Here is a 22,830-nt window from a genome sequence, read left to right as displayed (position 1 = left end):
CTGCACCGCCACTGGTATAGAGGCGTCTGCTAAATCGAATCTCTTACCCATACGGGATTGGCTGAGAAGTGAGGTCATGTATCGGGCTAGCAGACGCCACTAAACCTAAGCGGGACAGTTGTCCTCGTTTTTAAGACTAATTAAATGCTAATTATTTTGTAATAAGAGATCATTTAAATTTTAATATTTAATTCCTTTTATATTTAGAAAAAAGCCTTTATTTTAAGGTATAATTTTATGCTATCAGAACTTATCTCTTGCCTATATCAACAAAGAACTTTAAAATATACCATGCAATTTATTAATTCCAAATTTGTTTAATCCAATCTAATCAATTTCACTTTCTGCGTTCATTATCTCTTCCTTCATAACTGAATTTTTTTTACCCCAAGATTTTCATTAAGTGGAAAATTCTTCACGGGCTAATTCTTCCCTGAAAAGCAAACTCTGGAAAATTATCGAGTTGGTTCAGATTGAATTTCATCGAAGGCAAAGTCAAGAAGGCGAGAAAATTCGGAATACGAGAGAATTATACACCCCGATTTTACAGTGTCAGCGAAATTAAGTGAATAAACAGAAAGTCAGATCTCTTTACGATTATGGGAGGAAACCTGAAGGGGCCTTAGAATAAGAAGATCTCAGATTAAATCCTTTCAAACTTCCTCGCTTCCTTATTCTCATATCACCTAATTAAAATATGATGCCAGTCAATTTAGGGCCGGTGTTCGTATGAGAGTCATTATACCCTGTTAAACTATTAAAATTGGGTGGGAAGATAATGTGCGCGAGAGAGAGAGAGAGGGCTAAGCCTCGGTTATAACTTTCTTAATTGTCATATTACTACGAAGATTTTGAAATTTGAATTTCATTCGCATTCAATCAAGCACGTTTGAAAATGAACTTGAAACCCACTTTGCCTTTGATTCCAATATGAACAGGTCCCAAAGATTCTCTGCTTCTCATCATCATCACCTTTTGTTTTGGGATGCTATGAAAGATAATATGAATAGAAAGAGAATTCCAGTGCACGCGAAACCGTGTGGTGCGTGCAGAGCGCGAGCTGTAAAGTGTTTACGACATTGGCAACCGCTCTATATGAAAGAGTTGTTCCAGGGCGTCAAATTCAAGCCTACCGAGTTGTATCTTTTCTTTCGATTCTCACAACTCAAAAGTAAGTTAACTGAAAGGTTAATTTGTTAAGACAATGTGTTATCTGTGGGTAGAACGTCGATCCAATTAACGAATTTGAAACCTTCGAGTTAATCTACATCGGATAAGATGCTGCAGCAGGACGCAAGAGGAGGAGGAATAGGAATAGGCCAACGGACTTAAGTCGTCTTAGCGTAACGCACCAGATTCGAATGATAAATACAAATTCCGCAGCCTGAACTCTGCTAAAGATGAGAGGCATATATTATACAGGAACAGCGAGAAGCTGAATATAGAATGGAAGGTGTGATTTGACGCGGAACTGGACTAGAGAATTCAAGAAGTATACTGCATGGTGGCGGCTGGTTTGGGATCCCTAGAAAATTTGAAATGATACGAATGAAGGAGTCTTCGACCGACTTCAGAGACGAACCAAGCGTAGGAATGGATAACTTACATACATTTAATCTTGAAATATATACATATATATATATGAATATTATTGCCAGCTATATTATATTTTGGACAAATTATACGTGGGTGTAAGATTCAAATTGAAGCTCAGTTTAGTGTGTAGTGGAAATCTCTCGTATGGAAGTGTAAATCTGTCACAATTTCACACACGCTTGAAAATTTTAAATTTTATCCGGAGGTAATATAAATCCTTAGGGATTGATGGATTTATCGAAATATTTCCACTTGTTTGTTGCCTACTGAATGATAGATACACTATACATAATTCAAATTTCCAAATATTGGAAAATTCCTATGGGTATTGGTCAAAATATATGTGGAAGTGAAAAGTGAAAGCAAAAGTTTTCAGTTTCGCGAATTCCATCATGGATGGACGGTTTGCGATAAAAAAGAACCACGGTACGACACAAGCTAAGGGAGATGCGAATTCTAGTATATCATGGATGGTTATTCACGGAGATGTCATCTGAGAAGTGAAGGAGTTGCAATCCTTGAAGCACTACAAGTCAAAAAAATAAGGCTGATCGAAGTCCATGATTTCATGATGCCAAAGTAACAGATTATAACTGGTCATGACGCAAAGAGCAAAAATACGAAATAGTCTGAAAAAATCGAATATTTGATAGTATAGTTTGAAAATCATGCAGGAAAATGATGGAGGCAAACGGGCCATGGATGGGCACAGAGAAAGATATCTTTATAAGTAGAAATTCACTTTTTTTTCTCCTTCCTGGGAACCTAACCTTCTTTAACCCTCAACGCTATCGAAAACGCATTTTATCCTGGGCAGCCAAGAGTTGGTTGGGGGTTGGACTCGCTTTTATTTCGGAAAGAAACCTTTACTCTCCAGCCTAACCTTCCTTATTTCCAGCCGTTTCCCTGGACAAAATTCCCTCTTGTAGAATGCATGAGCATTGGGAGAGACTGAGGGAGAAAGCGTTGGTATGAGAGCAAAGAAAAAAAGTGAAAATATATTTTCCATAGCGCTATATCGAAATAAACCTTAGACACCGCGTGGCCCCGGTATACTTGGAAGTATGAAAAATATATATATATACAAGTTGCTCATCCATCCCTCACAGTTGAAACGAACCCTAACCAATACTCTAACAAAGCTGACGAAAAGGAGTTGTAGTTGAATTCAACCAGAGTGTCCAACGTGGCATACAGTTACAGAAGACACAGTTTCCCTAAGATGAAGCAGAGGTACGTAACTGGTAGTACATAATAATCAAGCGGTAATTATACAAATAGACAACTGATCTTCAATACATTTGAAGGTCATGATGACGCAAACATTCAAGAAGGAATCCAGTAACCAATTGTCGCTTGTGTAGATTCGTAAAGTCACAAACTGGATCTTGATAGACAAGAAAGGTTGTACGCTTGAGGAAAGACTTCGTGTGATGATCCGCTTGTCTTTGATGATGAGCATCCCGCTTCAGATTCCAATGAAAACCCAGGTTGCGACAGAGAATAAAGGAAAAAAGTGGGAAAAGAAAGCGAGAAATCAACGCCATCTCGAGGGAATTGAAAAATGTATCGAGGCGCGAAGACGGACAAGTCCTAAGCTTGTTACCGGGACAAAGAGTGAAACAAAGGAATAGCGAACCATAAGCGGAACTTGGAGAAAAGTAACGCAGAAGTTGTTCCACCGATGATTGCATGTAGAAGAAATATCGTTTTCACACGACATGGCCTAATATTAATCCAGTAAACAATGTTTCGTGCCTCTCTTCTGATCTGTTTTCTTCTTTACCGCTTAGGTAAACAAACGTTGCTCAATTTTCTTGCATTTCACCGTTGAATTGAAATCGCCTTAGTTTTGTCCTCCAAGAGTGATGTAACGAAAAAACAAGCAGCTATACTAAGAGAGGAAAGACTGAAAGAGAAATACGCCAATCACGCCCCCAAGCGAGCCACCAGTCTAAAGAAGAAACAAACAAGAAAACATTCGAAAATCGGCAGGGTGGCTGCTGCTGGCTAGAGATCGGCAAAGAGAAAGGGATTGTATATACTTCATATTGAGCACAGATTCGCTAGGGTAAGGGTTAGACTGGGACTTGGAATCATACCCCTTTTCCCGAGGATGGTCTCAAAACTGTACTAGTCTTCTTTCTGATTCTCGGCCCGTTGCCTTTGTTTCACTCTTTATATTTCCTATTATATCACATTGGTCCTCCCACTTATTCTGACAATGGGAGTTTTGGCCTCTTTCCTTTAGGGTACCATCTTGACGAAATTTCCGGGGAATGACTCGATCCCCTTGCCTTCGTAAATGGATTTTAAACCTAAAGATTTTCTCGTGTGGAACAAACAAATTCCAAAATTTTCTTTTATTTTTCAGTAGCGCGAATTTTGTGATATAGCCACTTTTTATATTTTTGAGTTAGAAATTCAATTGAACCGTAACGAAAATTTGTTCCTAAACAAGTACGCGGTTTAGAGCATGCTCTAATAATTATGGTTTATTCAACACGTTGCAGTAGAAAATTCCAAGGATTTTAATACTAAAAGATAAACGAGAATTTTCACTATTCTACAGGACCGGTAGGCCCTTGTAGATATGACTTGATACCCTTCCGTAATGTTAAAGAAAAAGTCACACCTTTTATCAGCTCTGTGATGAAGGTATGACCTAAGCTTTATTTGACGAACCGGAAGAGACGTATCTATCTATAATGTACTTGATCACATCAGTCATTTTAAAGATTCAGTGTTTTAACAACTTAAATATTTAATAATATGAACTTTTATTCTTCTTAAACAAGACCATGTATAGTCACCCAAAGTCTATCATCACAGAGCTCTTTCTTTTAGTCCTTAAGAAAATATAAATCTTTCATGTTAAGTCTTTCTAGAATATTATGGAAAATACAAGACACTACACATTGACAACAATAAGAAACTTCCTTTTGGGTCCAAACTATGGTCAAAGTATGTTCAAGTGAAGTTGCTTGGTTCTTAAAATCGTTTGACAATCAACCATGGGCAAAAATACAACAAACATTCCTACTTGACAAGAAAGGTTCCGACAGACGGCATAGATAATTTTTCAACCGTAATGTTCGCAAGAACTCTTTCATTTCGACCTTTCAACCACATGTGAACAAAGCCGTAGCGAAAAATATATAAAAAAATAGACTCTCTCTCTCTCCACTTTGATCCCGAGCACAGACTGCATTATGGATTTGGATAAAAAGATGAACCGCTGCCTGCCAGCCAGTTGGGTCTAGTGCACCCTTAACTTTGCGTGTTGTGCAGTGTGGTGAAGATTCCGCCAACAAAAAACCGACAAACAATTCGACTCGAAAGGGAAATAGGGTGGTCAATTTAACACACACAAAAAAATATAATATATATAAAGAGGACAAAAAAGTACATTTCTCTTGCTAGGTATTTTACCCCCTTTCACGAAATAACTGGCTCAAGGTTGGTGGATAATATTGTTGAGGTACTTTGAATCATTCTTGCTCCACAGTGTATGGAAGTTGCGCTGGTTTTCTAGCTTGTATGACATAACCATGTTATTCAAGAGAAACGCAGTCTAAATGAACAGAACTCCTATGGCATGATCTAGAGCGAGTATTGAGATGATATTGCCAGGTAGAAATTCAGCGCAGGTGGTGATTAAATGACGTGAACGAAATCCACATTGATGTTTGAAAAGGACATCGTGGGTCATAACGTAGAGTTGTTCTTGAACTACACAGTACAACGGTTTGGATGCCACTGGTAGAACGTCAATTGTCTGGATTCAGAGTTGCCATCCTTGTGAACCAGCATTTTACGGCTCAGAATATCGAGGCGTCATTGAAAGGAGTTTTAAACTGATGCATTACAGGATTGGACAGATATTCTAAACCTCGTCATCTACTAACCCTACCTACTTACTATAGCTTTGGTACGAATTTAAGGATATCTCGAGGCTCCATCCTTCTTAAACCCTAGCTCAGCGATCTGAACGAACAGGGAAGGTTTTTCTTAGAGAATATATACTATGTAATGTAATTTTTCCCCAAAATTCAAAGACCGATATTCCTATTCCCCCCCCCTCTCTTTCCCTTTCGAAAGGACCAAGAGATGGAGGGAAGCCGGAAAGTATGGATGCGGAGAAATGAAAAAAAAAAAAAAAAAAAAATGGAATACCAAAAAAGGTTCCCGAATTTGGGTATCTAAAAATACTTAAAAAAAAAAGAAGGGAGAGAGGTCGAACGAAAGGGGTAAGAGCGCGGCTGTTCTGTTTTAGTTCGATTCTTTCCAATTCTTTTTTTATTTAAGAAATAAGCAAAAGAGGGAAAGAAAAAAGCCAATACCAATACTTGAATAACAGTTAAGCCTCGGCTCGAGTCGCATCAGTTTGAGTTAGGCTTAAGTTGATCGGTTTTTATAAACCTATCTACTCTCTTATGAATATCGAGTATCGAATACGCGGAAGATTCCATTATTCGACTTCGCATTGACACGAGTCACCGAATTTCAACAACTATTATAAAATTATAATTTCATTTGAATTCATGGTGCGTAGGTTAATTCGACGCGCGTACAATAAGCCTTTGTTTAAAATTGTAACAATACTGATTGGGAAGACCTACATAGTTTAACAGTAGAGCGAAAGGGGAAAATTAGATCAGCCGAAGACGATGTACCTATATGGGATTCGGTAAACTTGGTAAGTCGGGACGAGGTACATTGCGTTGGAGGATCGATACGCGGTATAAACCCAACAGGAAGCAGTGATTAACTTAGCCATTACGTGCCAAAACCCCAATCAATAATATACGGGACCCATTTAACTATTACCACTAACAACATTCGGCTCCCAATACTAAGAGAATATGCTACAATAATTGACTATTTAGAGAACGATATTATCGATTCCAATTGTTGGATACAATGTTAATCCGTCAAAAAAATGCCATTAAAAATTCACGCATGAGGGAATTGGAACTTAGAAATCAAAGTTGAGAATATGAGAGTGCATGCTTACACTAGGTCACCAAGTTTAACACTACGCCTTGCCTTTATATCGAGTTAGCGTGTAAACTAAAATTAAACCAACTGAGTGTGTTTAAAGAGAAGTTCAAACTAACAAATACTTAAATGGAAAGGTTCAGGTAACATAATATTATACCTTAAAATAAAAAAGGTAAATATTGAAAAAGAAATTAATGATCTCTTATTACAAAATAATTAGCATTTAATTAGTCTTAAAAACGAGGACTACTGTACCATCCGCCACTGGTATAGTGGCGTCTGCTAAATAGAACCTCTTACCCCTACGGGATTGGTTGAATTCTCACAGGCTGAGAGAGGTCATAGTTCGGGCTAGCTGACACCACTAAACCAATGACGGCACAGTAGTCCTAGCTTTTACGACTAATTATTTTGTAATAATAGATGATTTATTTTATTAATATTTTTCCTTCTATATTTAGAATAAAGCCGTTCTTTTAAGGAATGATTTTATGTTACCTGAACCTTTCCTTCAAGCGACCAATTTAAATAAAGGAAACATTCTTTAATTAAGACAGTCTCTCTTTACTTACTAAACGCTATGATTTATTACTAACTACTAGAACAAGGCGAGCGCTAAGTCTTTTTTTTTTCTCCCTTCATAGATACATTATTGCAATGAAAAACGCGCCGCAATATTTATAAGTGGGATTAAAAAAATAACGGCAATAATATTGTAGATTAGATTTGTGCGTGCTAGAATGCGCTTAAGCCTTGGACAAAAGCAAAATGCGGAGAACTTAGGTGACGGAGAAAAATAGACGAAAAGTAAATTAATATTCCTAAGGGCGCCTTTCCTAGAAGGTTTAGTTAATTAACAATTTTTTTCCGAACACTCTAGAGTTGCTCGATAGGTTAAGGGAATCGTGGATAATTTTTTTTTCTTTCTTTGGGAGGCGAGGTTTCAAATGAAATTAGACTTTTCTTTCTATACTTTTTTCGATTTGCTTAAGGGAAGTAGATAAACACGATGTTACTTAAGTCTATTCCCGTCTCATTAAGCGCAAATTAAAGTGGTTGCTTCTATTTAATATACTTTTAAATGTTGGGTCAATCCAATATAATTTCGTCGACCTACAGCCTAGCTTTTAAAGAACAGTACGAAACAATCTCTACGGTTCATAAAATATGGTTGAGTGGAAAGACCATATATACAAGTCTATTTATTTAATATGATATTCGCTGAACCCTTAAACGACCTTTTTATTTTAGACTAAAAGTAGGTTAAACTAACATCAATCATAACGCGTAGAGTTTTCGTACTAATTATTTCAAACGTAATAATATTTTGGTTTAAACTTTAAAGAGAAACTTATAAATAATTTTATTTATGTACATGTGAAACATCCTTAGGTATACCGTTTTTCTTTTGTCCAAGTTAATGATAACGTTTCAGACACAAGGATTACAACAATCTATATCCGAGAAGTTTAGTAATTATAGATACGTTTCGCTAATGACCCAAATACAACATCCCCTTCATTAAACAAATGGAGTAGGCGCTATATAGAGAAAGATGGGGGATGATTAAAATTTTAGGTGTAACGTCTCTATAGTAATAAAAACGACCAGGTACCCTAATCCTGTTTAATCCACCATAATCCAGGGCAGGGTTATATATATCGCCTTCTAATGGAAAAATAACTGAAAGCATTACTATATAGATTAATTACAAAATCAATATTTGCATATTTTCCAATTTATACACTTCGCTTTAGTATATTTCTAATAGTCTATTATTTTAAACGAGAGAGAAGAAAATGAGGTTTATTTCTCCGATAATTTCTCTAAAGACTTAGGGTAACTTTTTTAAAAGACGTATATACGTGATTTAAATCTAGGCAATCTGTTATCGACAGGAAATCCCTATCTGGCTGCGCAGGAAAAGCCCTTGTCAAAATATTTGTTACATAAATTAAACGTCGCGTCAAAGATTCCAAGGCTTAGGCCAGGCTTCTATTTTAGGGAGCCTCTATAGCTAGCTCATTCCCTTCCTAGAAACGATACGTATCTAATATCTAGACTCCGTCAATAAGGTTTCCGTCGTCCGAAACCCGTATCTCTACACGAGCGAGTGGAATTATCAGATTTTCGATAAATCTGCAGCCCGCGCCTCGCGATGCTCTTAACTACATCGTCAAACGGATGTGCGAACGGGCTTCGAAACCTTAAGCCAAAAAGTCAACGGTTCGACCTAACTACATACGAATTCAAGGGAGAGTGAAACCCCGACTATATCAACAAACCCTCCATGCATTCACTGTTCCTTACCCAATCACACACACTCCATGCAGTCTCTCTTTAAATGAAGAAATTTCGAGCTATAAGAGTAAGAAGGGTGGTGGTGAAGACCCTGGATTAAATGGCTGTTGTAATAGCGGGTCACATCACCATTAACTGAGTATTTAAGGATTTCTTCGTCCAGCGGTGCCAGAAAAAAAGAACTGAACGCGAAAAAAGGCGGCAAGGCTTAACGAGAATTTGCTTTTTTGTGACGTCATCAGATCGCCTCCCGTTTTTATTGGATTTACCATAAAGGAGTCAAGACAGAAAACACACACACAAAAATAAAAAAAGATCTGGGTAAATGTAAAACAAACATTAAGCCTCCAGACTTAGAAGTTGATAATCCGAAGCGAAGTTAATCACGTTCAAGAAGGCTGGGAAGTGTAATTGGAGGAAGTATATTTCACTAGAGATAACTTCACTTTTATACACTTCTATCAGAGTTCCTTTAATTAGAATGCCATCGCATTCCCTTCATTAGACGACGGAATAGAGGTTTTATTTTTTTGGCCCCTTCTTAGTGCAACAGGGGCTTAGGAGAGCAACTTTTAAATAATGAACTAGCAAAGGACAGGGTCAATTTCCCATCGTCTTTATATTGCCTATTTGGTGTTGCAAAACCATTCACTACTGAGGGTTTTTTAATTCGTTTGTGAGGGACTGAACATTCCACAAGGGACTTTTCAGTGACGGTTGATATGTGTAGACTAAAATCTGACTTCTGGCTTAAAAATCAAGAGAAATAGGCTTAACGAATTCATTATGGAACGTGTAAGCTCACGGAAAACCCCGCCCCAAGGCTTATCAGCAGTATAGCTATAATTACTTGAATCGCAGTGAAAAAATGAATATAGCGTGAAGGGTTGGCTGACCCATAGAAAATGAAAAACTAAATTGACTTTATGAAATACAGCACAGGCGTCGCAAAAATGGCAAAAATCCTAGAGTTAAACATCTTTTTGAGCGACTTGTCCATCAAAAACTTCCCATTATCGACCCTAACCCCGAGTCTATGTTCCGCCGAACTTCTTGACCCTTTATGGTATGTGTGTGTTGAAGTTAGTAAGTTAATGAAGAAACCTAGAGGGAAACGGAAAAATCCTGTAGAACATCGTTCAAATACACGGTTTGATACACGTTACTTCGGAAGAGTCGGACAAGAAGATTGTAGGCGACTTTTTGCGAACGTCAAGATCAGCAGCGCCTAACTGAGAGCCTTGCCTCGAGACTCAATAACTTTTTGGCTGTTGGTGCCAAGTCTAGTCAAGAAAGAGGTAGGGTACACAAGTCTGTTCCATAACCTTAGTCTATTGGGTCCCTTGCTTCAATTTTTTAGTCTTTTATACGTAATCCCAGAAGAAGATACACGTGACGTCTTTCAAACCCACTCTCCCCAACAAAAGCTTGAACTCTCAACAAACTGTACGCTAATCCTGATTAATAAGTAGCTTTAAATATCCCCAATGTCACAAAATCAACAAAGGTTGAGCTTCCGTTAAAAACAAAATGTTGCGAAACTCTTAGATCTACAATGGATTGATTTACTTCTGGTTATAGCGGAAGGGGCGGGGAAGGTAGATGGGATAGTATATTTTCTTGGTCTTCTTTTGGTTAGGGTTAGCAGAGCCGAAGACGCTGAGGACGTATCGAAAGGAGCAGTGAAGCGATCCAAGATGAACGAGTCCAGGGAGAGACCCCGACACCCTTCGTCATTTGTATTTACAACTTCCAACAGTCGCGTTTTATCAATGTCAACACACGCGAACGGCTCGTTTTCGGAAATATAACTTTCTTTTCTCGTGCGCCCAAAACCGTTTTCTTCTTGGCTTGGGAACCCAGCTATTTTTGATACTTCTTCAAAAGGTTTTCATCCCTCCTACACTATTGCTTTTTCTTTCTTCTTCTCTCACGTCGCCGGTGTTTGGTACGAGTTAAAGCTATTTTTTTGACTGAACAGGATTGTTCAATTTTCCCAAGTGTGTCTACATGCGAGCGAGTTAGAGACCGGAGACTATTAGATCTATCGTGCATAGAGATAATGGTAGGTTTCAAGAACGAAATATATACTGTGTGAGAGCTATAGAATAGATACTTTTTAGGCTTCAAGTACCATTTTATAACATATATACACTTGTATTGGTTTCAATACGACCAGACTTATACTGGATTATCTCTTTCAAGATACGTAGGTGTGAGACGATAAAAACGTTCGTCTGGTATGGTATTAGTAAAGTAATTCGGCCATTCTTTCCTCCGCGACACCGTCTCACCTTTTATACTTCTCTTTAAGTAAAGAGAAAATTAACTACCCATGACCTTTCCATGCATGCACAATCATCCTGGTAAACTTTACGTTATCAATCATGTAAACCTAATTTTACGCTAGCTTAAATCGGAAATTTATCTTAACTTATTAAAACCCCGAGAAAAAACAGCAAAGGCCTGAAAAAAAAATTGCCTAGCTTTATCAATTAGAGTAATTTAATATAAGGTTCGCTCCGGTCCGGACAACTTTCGCCGGGAAAATAAAAACCTAAGTATATACGCCTATAAACATATATACAGAAATTACCCGCCTAGCGTTTTAATTAACAAGAGAATAAACTCATTTGTGTCTGAAGCGTAGCTAGAAACCATATCACCCTGTATACCCAACGAGCCAACAAATCAATAGTTTTACCATGGACTTTATAATTCTAAAGAGGTCGAGAAATCCGAGCACAGTGAGTTTATGCTAATGCATTTCATTTACTCTCCCACACATAACCTTCAGAACTTTTAGTGACCTTGATATTCCAGAAAAATACAGATACTCATTTAAGTCCTCAACTAGCCTAGTAGATTATAAAAACTCTCCGCTTCCCCATGTACCTTTGAATGTGATTGTCACCTTATGAACGTATAGCTCTAAGCAGCTGTGTAGAATAACCTTGACATAACAGAACCCTAATCTTCTCTAGCATTTTGTCAAGAAGCGATATCTAGTTTACCATAGAGAAGTTATAAATTCGATACATTTCTAGCTTTATCTCCAGTCCAAACGTAGGTCCGAAGTTAATCCCCGCCTCTAAATTACAACCAGTATCTCATTGGTTCTTGAAAACTCACGTCAGCGTGACTCGAATGACGAAAATTACGTATTTTCCCGACTGAGGAGAGGCGAAATAGCCCGGCCTCCTTTTACGTCCCTCCTTGTATTTTGAAAGGGGACTGGGACTATGGCGCCCGTACACTTAGGCATCTTATACCTTATCCCTAGTAAACTAGAAATCGCTTCTTGTTTTGTATCGATAAAGTACCTACTTTCCTTTCCCCTAGAGGGTTTGTTTATAAGATCCATGGTTTTATAAATAGAAAACGTCTGACTAATTCGATTTCGTTCAGGGGGTAAGAGTGGAAAAGACACTACTAGAGAAACGAAAGAGAGCTAAGCCCAAACGAAGTGAAATATTCAAAGGTATTATTTTTTAGTGAGTGTTCTCTAGGTTTGCAATTTGTTTCAGGGCCCAGGGACCTAATTAGAAATCTATGGATGAACCAATAGAGTTAAGGTGAATGGGGCAATGAGGTTTGAAAGGCGAAGTAAACATCGGGCGAGACGTTTATTTGACAGTTTTAGTTGATACTAATCTCCTTAGCTGCAATTCTAATGGGGATAACTTTTTTGTTTTAATTTTATTTCTGGCAGTTATTATAGGCCCCATATATATAATAAATGCTGTATTCATATATTTTAGATTCGGGTTTTTTCCTTGTTAAGCTATTTCAATCATATTAAAAATAAATCCCTTTTGGAAACGTTTCTTTGATGTTTTGTATCCTTTACCTTTTGGGAAGACGGCTCAAAAACCGTCAACTTGACGCCGAGGGGCCTGTCACTCATTGTAATCAGTGTAACTTTGACTGTACTAAAATTATTACGCGTAATAATTAAAAACCCTACCCTTGACAGTGCTAAAATGAATACAGGTAATCCGTATTCGATGTACAGGGAATATGACAGTGATTAGCACCTCGCCAGTTGATTCCATTTTCCAAAAATCTCCCTGCGCAATTACGGATATGTTCCGTAAAGATTTATAAATACCTCGGAAATACGCCTTCCATGCTGGTGGCGTTCAGGAAGCTGAAACCGATATAATCCCAGCTCAGCAGGCAGTACACCAAGGTATAGTTTTTTTTCCCAGTCCAATATCTCTCATTCCATTGCTTCTAATTTTGCGGACGCTACCATATAATCGGGGAAGGTACATCGTCTCTCCTCTTAATCCCGACGACCCTAGCTCAACCCGCAGCGAGAGCAATTTGGAAAAGAACGCGAAGAGAGGAGAAGGGAATAGAAATAGAGAGGAAGCTTTGGATGAAATTTTTCGGCCTCGGCAATGTTCGATCCCAAAGGAGATTTTTCTCTTCTACTGGCGCCTTTCTCTTATGCCGCGTACTTTCGGTCCGATGGATAAAACGTCCCAGGTAGCCTTTACCCGCGATTTATCACGCCAGTTAATGGTTTACTATTTGTCACTTTACAGCGCGGCGCCCAAAAAAGGTCGAGAAAGCCACGCAGGAGTAGCCTGGAGAGAGACCAAATGAGATGGTTGGGTGAATACTTACTTAATGCAATTGATATTCTCGCGTACCCACTCGCTTGAAAACTAATTAACAATATCAACGACTTTTCCTTGATATTCCGAGGCAATGTTGGCGCCAAAATGCAATTGCTATTCTACCGTACACACTCGCTTGAAAACTAATTAACAATATAAATGAATTATCCTTGGTCTTGGTATTTCGAGGTAATGTTGGCCCTCATTCTCAACCATAACATCTAGTAAGGTATGTGGGCATTCTAGTCGTTACAAACACAGTTTGCGCGAGTGGGACATTTTTATCGTTTGCTTTTGCATGAAAGCGAAAGCAAAAAGATCATTTTATCCGATTAAAAACGTTCCTTCGTCGCTAAGCCTAACTCTTCCTGCGTAGTTTCATCTCCTCATTTCACCTTTTTTCCCCAAAACTCTTGTTGTTTGAACGTGATGAAAAGAGCTTTTTGAGGATTTTTTCCTTTGTGGTTTCCCATTCTTTGCAATACAGATCTCTGCGGCAATTTTCTTTTTAAAATGGTTCGCGGTTTTATTACCGAGATTAGAAGTAGATAAACGTGTTGTCGATTGAAATATTCATGATGGATATTTGGTGATTTATCAACTTCTAATCAGGTACATACAGGTCGATTGAAAGCCTATATTTGAGATGTTTAATTGATACAGGGTCCGGCCGTCCATTTTTGGAGCTATAATTGAGGGTTTCGTGTGGTAGAGTTATCTTGGCTATTCACAATCGCGTTTCATCCTAGACATGAACTGTGAGGTCCTTATCAAACTATTTAAATATAGTTTGCATTGAAATTAACAGCGAAGGTGGTTAATCATGGTTTATCAAGTTTTGCGGTTGAATTTTATCTCATTTGCAATTAATTAGTTTGAATCGATTTGTAAATATGTTTTGATAAACTTGAGAAGGTTTAATCTTCAATTATAGATTAATTGCTGATTGAATTAATGATCCAGCTACGGGAAATCATGAAGATTGAAGAAAGTCGTAACACCTCACAGACACCATCATTCAACTATGTCTAGTTTGTAATTGAAGATCAGATAGGATATGTTTGACATTGGATAGATTCAAGACGCGAAATGATCGGCTAGACCATCTGGTTTTGATAAAGGCGAAGACCATATTGCCGACAGTTTTGTTGACGGGTCGTTCTCAAAGAGAAACGGGAGTCATATCGATACTACGTGACAATAAATTGATGAATGGACTAATTTGAGGTCTAAGGTTTAAATACCTTCGTGAAACAATCTACATGTTTAATACTCTAATTAGTTTCTGTCAACATTTATCTGACTGGTTTCTGCAAATTAATTAACGTACTTGATTAGATTTAATGAACTTTGATGGCAGCAAGCAGGTGCAGCGTTAGCGTAAAAAGAAAATTTTTACTTCCTAAAACAACTTTTAGTCTGGCACATTTTATCGTTCAAGCACTTAATATCCCAAAAGTTTAATTGCGGCTACGCACTGATTGGTTTGAAACTCTACCGCTTTTTAGGTTTAATGGCTGCTAGAAAACTTATCGGGGTCTTGTCGCCAAGCGTGGGGGATTATAAGACCCAGCCGGAAGAAGGAGTGTCGCCAGGAGACAAGCTGCTTTGCTGAAAGAGCTAGTTCCGCAAAAGTGGTGTCATTTTTACACTCCTCTTCCTTCTCTCCTTCCAAAACCCTAATTAGTTGGTATCTGCAGCCTTTTCCTGCATGACTTAACTATCTTTTAAAAGTTTAGCTAGTCTAGGGGGGGTCTCAGTCTGGGTTTCATATTGGGGGTAACCATAAACCTTTCCTATAAAAAAATAAGGCTTTCGATTGCTACTCATTTTAAAAATATTAACGCTGATAAAGGTAGTCGCGCTTAATAGCTAGTTATTACCATCGAAATACCTCGTATGGTCTTTTCTAAAAAAAAGAGGCGGATAACATTTTCAAACATAAATGAGTAAAGTTATCTCGCTTTACTCGCTGCATGAAGGAGTTCAATATACTAAAACCACAGCAATATATTTTCGTCTATCAAATTAACAAAGTTTTAGTTTGGGTTACATGATTAAAATTTCGCCAATATTTTACAAGGTGTAACAGTGATTACACTATACCTCGAGTCTTATAATGAAAAGGTCCATGTGCGTTCGGAAAAAAAGTGCAACTTTCCACTCCATTATCATCCTAGCGGAAGCAACCTTCAGTACGCGTGGAAAACTTCTAACCCTAAAAAGTTAGGCTTAGCTTATCGAGGAAAAAAGGAGTATATCAGGATTTCAAAAAGTTTTCTCAAACTCCCCTATAGTTCTCGTGGACTACTAGAGCTCATACAAAGTACGTTATTTACAAGAAATAACCTGGGCTGAATCCTCGCGTGTTTCCAAGCATTTAAAGTGTACGCTTTTGCTCGAAGGCGGTTAGTTGCGAGGACTGGCTTGAATAACTATGAGTGATGAACGTAATTACAAAGGCTTAGCTGTGGGTAAAGAAACATTGTTACGATGAACATCGTCATGAGGCTATACCTTGAATTTGAATGGAACTAATTTAAACGAAATTTATTGCATGTAGGGGACCTATTTAGTAACCTGACCAATATGGTATTTCATAAGAGTATGTAAATATTTAATTTTCTTAAAAAATAGATGACCTTCAATGCCTCTTTTGAGGACATGATAACAGGAAATACGTCTAGCCAAACCCATTCTAAAACTCCAAAGCTAGAAACTGAAGTTTTATAACTTTACAAGACCCTAAGCTATTAAGAGATCAAGGAAATATATAATTACATAAAATTTATATCTACTTGTTAGCCCAATTATGCAAAATACTACCTTATAATGCTTACAACACATCTTTTTTCTGACTATCCTATCTGAACAAACACTCCTAAGGCCAATAAAGTTTTCTTTCTAAAGGTTTCCCGCAATGAATTAGGCTCCATTACTTACAAATATGTCAATTATGCAAAGAGTAAATATTTAAGTTAGGTATGCAGGATTCTAATATCTGCAATTTAAAGTTAATCTACTTAACTGGTCTAAAGCAAATACAGAACGAATATTATGAATTAAATGTTTCTATATCCTACGGGTTGAAATAATTTTAAATTAAGGTAAACATTTTAACGCATTTTCATAACTTATGAGCCATACAGCCATACAGCTTATGGGTATACACTTATAATATTTATTTATATCGAAAGTGTTTTACTAAAAAAAAAATATCAAATAAATGCTTTCTCTATTGAAATAACATTATCCTGGTGGGTAGCTTCACCCTGAACACAGTTGTATTGCGGGTTCAACATTTCTACAGGGGCCGTACGATTAACATGGGGAGGTTTCAGCCTATAAGGCGGCTTTCCTAATTTACACTAAAAATTATAAAAACTTAAAAAAATTGTTTGGAAGTTTAAAATGATTTTAAGAGGGAGTTTAAACTACATTAAATTCTACGTTACCTTCACCCACACAGGGATAATAGTGCTCCCTCAAACAGCTAAAACAAACTGTACTTTTGTAATTTTGGGAAAATAGCGTAGCATGGAAGGGCCTTATTATAGCTTGGAATACAGAACAAACTACGGATTAAAGTGAGAATGAAATGAAAAATAAATAATATAAAATTGATGGAATAGATTAAAAAATTCAACATTTTAAACTATGATATAAAATTTATGAAATAATTTTAACAAAGTTTGTTATTTTGCTGTTTAAATACGGGTTGTTTAATCATTTAATTCTCCCTTTTGTCCAATGATTGAAGAATTTATGTGGAAGGGAATGGAGGTATAGGTTAAGACCGAGCGAGAGAGAGAGAGAGAGAGAATTCAGGAAGCGTATGAACGTGCCCGGTTTGACAATGGCCACCTTATCAGCCTTGGCGTGTGTCCGAGCAAGGCAGCCTTTTTGTTTCCATTACACGTAAAATCTCCTATTTCGAAGAAGCACAAGCCGCCCGTGTTATACACGAGAACTCTAGAGAACATGGTAATACGGATTCTTCTACATTACAAATACAATCTTGGAATGATACAAATTTAACAAAAAGAATCAACAACTTCCAATACAAATTTTGACACAAGTAAGAGTGAAATCTCTCTATAGAATACGATCCGCGATTTAGATTGTGTATAATAAATGGGATGGATGAGGAAAAAATTCATACTAATAGTAAAAGGAGCCGGAAGGCGTTTTTGGTTACTTTTTGGGTCATTTAATTTTTAAAAATGGAATTATTTTCAAACCCAAAAACCATAAAGCAGGGAGCCCAGCCAAATATTTAAATTCCTTAAACAAAAAAATAGGATTTTTTTCCGGATTTATTGGACATTATGTGACAAAGAATATGTTTTTATAAGAAAATATAGGACTAAAATACTGAAATATAATACTGCTTGGTTTAAAACTAGGTAATAAATAAATGAAAAATTAAGTAATTGGATTTTAGTTTGTAAAGATGGATTTATACGATATTATGGGATAAATAATGTTTTAATAGGAAAATATAGGACTAAAACTGCTCAAACTATATACTATTTTGTTTTAAACTATACAATAAATCTAAGAAAAAAATTAACAAACTGGATTTTACTTAGGAAAGATTAGCTTAATTAAACTATAATATATCAAAAACTTCAGAAAACTCCGCAATTTTGGTGTCTAGTTAAATGTCATGAAGTTACAGGATAATATAGAACAGGTTCAACAATTAAAGGATTTATATTAATTATGGAACCTCTGGGCTCCCTGCATAAAGTCCACGCATCTGGCCTAGGAACATTCGCAACTATCTTATCTACAAAATAAGTAACGTGGAAAGGGGTTTCCCAGTCTGAAAAAGAATTCTTAATTAGGGATTCCAGGAACGATTTTACCTATTTTTACAATATTTTTCCCATGTAGCTTCTACACGTTGGTTTTTTTTCCAATGCGTGTACAGTAAGCGAATGAAGAGACGCGTGGGAACAAGAGATACTCGGTTGAACTCTAACCCATTTTGCCCACGTTTAATAAAATTCACTGGGAAATCACGTATATTTTACACAGTTACGCGCTTTCGACGCTACGTTACCTTTCCACACATAGTACATAATATAGAATACATAATTTTGTATCGAATTTCGTGCCAAATTAAGAAAGATAAGATAATAATAAGCTATAGCTATGGGTTTTTATTTAAGGAGATTATATACCTTTTTCCAAACCAGATTTTTTTTTACCTGCGCAGGTATGAGTTATTTTTCTATAATAAGCGTGACGTAAGGATAAATATTTTGTTATTTTAAGGGCGGTGGTTCAAAAGGTATATAATTTATAGCTTATTTAAGCTTTAGTACGGTGTTATCTTTGTTATTTATTTGAGCTAAGCTAAAAAAAAAGTTCACTATGGGATAAAGTTCATGGGGTTATAAATAGACCTTAGTTGATACCTCAGTTATATAAGTGGTGTACTATACAGGGTGTTTGTGAAAGGTCCATCAATAATGAAAGGGCGTATTTATTGGGCCATTTTGAGTCGAAAATGTTCTATGACATTTTTCCGTTCGGGCCACTGTTTTCAAGTTATGATTGGAGTAATTTACGGATGACCCCTTAAATTTAATTAAGAAATTGAAAGACAGCGCTAATTTAATGAAGGGGTCATCCCTAAAATATTCAAATCATAACTCGAAAACCGTGGCTCGGACGGCAAAATGTCATAGAACATTTTCGACTCAAAATGGCCCAATAAATACGCCCTTTCATTATTGATGGACTTTTCACAAACACCCTGTATAAGAACGGATTTAATATAAAAATAATTTAGCCTCGTTGATATTATAGATAATAACGGCATTTATACAGGTTGTTTCTGATAAGTTTCAACATAAATTAATGGGTGTGTACTACTTAGGGTTAAACTGAGTGGAAAATAACATAGAACATGCATGATGGGGACTCTACAACATTTAGTTACGGAGATATGGACTAATAAGAAAAGGAGAACTTGAATATTTTTCAATCTAAGAACCTTATTGAACCTTTGTTTTGCAGAAGAGTATTATTAAATGGGTAAGTCAGGGATAGATTTAATTTTAGAAGTAGGAATGGTGAACAGAGTAATCAGGGAGCGCGTCAAAGTCCCGGACCCCCTTCCACAGGACGGAGGGGTATGAAAGCAACGTCATCAAAACGTAGTTTAAGTTAGCTAATAAGATAATTTAAACTTTTCGTTAGGTGTGGAGGGAGGGGGTCTCTACTAGGCTATGAGTCGGACTGAAGTAATTACTATCCGTTCTCCATTCCTACTTCTAAAATTAAATCTATCCCTGGTAAAGTAAAGCTTAGTTTTATGTGAGAATATTTCATTGTTTAGGCGCCAAAATATGTTCTTTGACACTTTTTAGCTTTATTCTACCCAAAGAACACGGCAGACTTATATCAGAAACAGGGGTTTAGTCAAATATATTTTAAAGTATGTTATTTTTGAACGCGAACGTAAAAAGTTTTTATTAAACAAGAATAATCTTAGCAATTACCTTGCCGTCAAAAAGATGTAAAAGTTTATCTTAACACTGAAAAATCGTAAAATCTTCCTTGATAAATAAAAAAGGGGGCCATTAACCGTTGTAACAGTTTATTCCGCAATTGCGATCAATGTTTGTTAAAGCTATCAAAAGGTGGATGGGTGTTAGATCGCATTGCAAGTAAAATGGCATACGCTATTAAAAATCTAGCCTGGCGTTCACCTGAATTTAAATGCGTCCATGAAAACGTTACATTTTAAAACCGCGCATTTCCAAACGGCGGCTCCCGTAAAGCAAAAGCTCGTAATTAAAAAACCTTACTGGAGTAATAGGCACTTCAACAAAATGCGAAAACGAAAGAGAGAACTTTTCAAAACCAAAGAGTAGCGACAAGAAAGAATAATGTTAACTGAAAGATATCAAACAATTTTGAACTATAGTGATACAATGAGCTTTCTTTGTCACCTGAGCTTAGAAGAATACATCTAATTTACTTTCCCAAGCGCCTATCTTGAAAATGAAGCTTTGAAACTCCATATTTCCCGCCTAGCTTAAAATACCACTGAAATCAAATTTAGAACGACCATAAAGTACTGGAATTTTAATTTCCTTATTTTTTGCCATTATTTTGTACTGACATACATTTTCGTATCCATGACAAATTTGCCAAAAGTTTTGTATAAATTTACGTATTTCGGATTAACCTTCTTCTAAATTGGAAAGAGCGTTAAAATTTCGAGGGAAACCAGCTCCTTACTGCTATAGTTGCAATTGCCACTTTATACTTAGTTACAATGTGTTCATTTTAAAGTGTGTTTAAGAAACGTACGTACGCCTTTCCGCTTATGCTGGTCTTTTGTACTGAAAAATACATCTTTAAACGAACGAAAAAGGTAACTACAGCGCAAGGTTCATTCTCGAGTATGGTGTTTACGGCTTGGTTAATGGTACCCGTTTTCTAAATTTCCCGTTATCTCTCTCTCCTTCTTACCCCTCAAGGGACAATGAAATCCACTTAATCCACGCTTTTAATTGGCGACAATCAAACTTCAAGTAATTCAAAGACACTGGCCAATTCAGCATGGAAAATTTAAGGAACAGTTGAAGGAATTGTAGTGCCAAATATATTTAATCTAAAACCAAATTTCCGATGCTATTAGAGGCTTGTTAATATTTGAACTTAATTATTAAAAGAAAGCTACTGTCCCGAATGGCATGCGGATTTATAATTTTGCTTTGAAACCTAAATAGCAACGGTTTCTGGTGGTACTGTTTGGATTTCTTTCTACCTTTAACCCAAAATATGCGTTGAAACAGCTGGTAGGTAGGGAAGTAGAGGAGCGGGACAGGGTGTTAGGCTATACGAGAAGAAAATTGCGACCCCTGGGTGGTGCGGTACAGGGTTGGCCTTGCCTCTCTCCGTGAAGCGGACCATCAATTTCAGGCATGCTTCGATGGGAGAAAGGAATGAAAGGTGAGCGAGCTATAGCTTGGACGCACCGCGCGTAGGATGTAAAGAAGGAAGGTGGAGATCTGACCGTTATTTAGGGCGAAAGGTTCCCCTTCTTAAAACGTCCACTTGGACCCTAAGCGGTCAGCCAAGCTTCTATTATACATGAAATATATTAAATTGAAGACATAAAAGAGCTCATTTAATCGTGAAGATATATTTTAGAAGACAAAAAAAATGTTGAAAATATCTCATGAATTTGGAGGTTATTTATCATTCATTTTTTCTTAATCAAAATGGAACCTCGAACTATATTTTCAATTAACTCCGTTACATTATCAGCAATACATAGATATCTTCCACTTGGAATATTCAAGAAGTCACACAGCTTATACTAATATCTGATTGATAGTAAGGGGTGGTGCTTAAAACTTTGCTAAAGCTCCCGCTTATCCTTTCCTCGAGTTTCATTGGCAATTCACAATAGGTTTACTAGTTCAAACAACGCAAAGATAACTTGTTAACATTAGGGTTCGGCGTTCATAAGTCTAAAAATAAGTCAATGTTACTTTACTTCTAAGTTTGTGTGACGTCAGGGGTGACGGTTTCAACATCTCCTCCCCTTGGGTTCAAGCAGAAAGGGATCAGAAAATGCGAAAAGTTAAGGTAAAGATTCCAAGTGACATCTACGCATTCCTGATATTATATACTCCATTTTTACGGTTTGTCTTTAGGTTTATCTACTTCTATTTTTTACATAATATACCTCATAGGGTGAAGAGATTTATATGAAAATTCTTTAAGGGCATTTTTCATACAGTTATGATCAAAATGCCAACTTGAAACTCTCTCAAAGCGCGTGGTATGATTTGATTGCGGCAATTTAAGAAGATATTGTGGCTTCTGATACATTATAATATACGATCGTTTTCATTTCCTTCATAACCCAGATTTTCTTATAAATATAAAAAGTGGAAAAAACCTTACGTATGATATACCAAGAAACCCAAAAAGGGAAGTGGGGTAATTGAGGTTTTTCCGATTCGGTTGAGAATAATGGTTTTAATTTCAATATATTTCTCATGTTAGGTCGAATATCGGAAATTTCCTAATGACATAGATTGGTCGCAAAGCATTTGGAGAAATGAATTTTAAAAAAATTTTGGTCGTTATTAAATATTTGAAAAATGTAAAACGAAATACATTTTTTATGTCGTAACTCAAAACGATGTTTCTAAAGCTAAAGTTCCGAATTTTCTATTCATTATCCACGATAATTTATATTTATTCATACTGGTAAAGTATAGTTATAAAACTCATTACATCCACACCATTTCTCTAATTAAAT

The 22,830-nt window shown here is 36.7% G+C and overlaps 1 protein-coding gene and 1 long non-coding RNA gene across 26 annotated transcripts in view; one reads left to right on the top strand and one right to left on the bottom strand.

The window, feature by feature from the left end:
• The window catches only part of LOC149602624 (uncharacterized), a 36,113-nt gene that overhangs the window by 700 nt on the left and 12,583 nt on the right, over positions 1 to 22,830 (top strand). The window contains exons 2-9 of one of the 25 annotated variants that reach the window (XR_016377834.1): positions 393 to 2,175; positions 2,250 to 2,326; positions 2,706 to 2,829; positions 2,904 to 10,199; positions 10,541 to 10,966; positions 11,025 to 13,093; positions 13,173 to 13,395; positions 13,455 to 22,778. This is a non-coding gene — a long non-coding RNA (uncharacterized LOC149602624). Of the gene's footprint in view, positions 1 to 392; positions 2,830 to 2,903; positions 10,200 to 10,540; positions 10,967 to 11,024; positions 13,094 to 13,172; positions 13,396 to 13,454; positions 22,779 to 22,830 lie in introns of all 25 variants that reach the window. The other 24 variants (XR_016377833.1, XR_016377819.1, XR_016377823.1 and 21 more) reach the window with 24 other exon arrangements.
• The window catches only part of LOC149602625 (carbonic anhydrase-related protein 10-like), a 93,111-nt gene that overhangs the window by 70,012 nt on the left and 269 nt on the right, over positions 1 to 22,830 (bottom strand). The window lies entirely within an intron of this gene.

The sequence above is a fragment of the Phalangium opilio genome, unplaced genomic scaffold, assembly GCF_054372755.1.
Source record: "Phalangium opilio isolate 3A_F unplaced genomic scaffold, DU_Popi_V2 ptg000354l_1, whole genome shotgun sequence".
Taxonomy (NCBI): Eukaryota; Metazoa; Arthropoda; class Arachnida; order Opiliones; family Phalangiidae; genus Phalangium; species Phalangium opilio.
The sequence above is the reverse complement of the archived record's forward strand: the minus strand, read 5'-3'. Positions and strand labels throughout refer to the sequence as shown.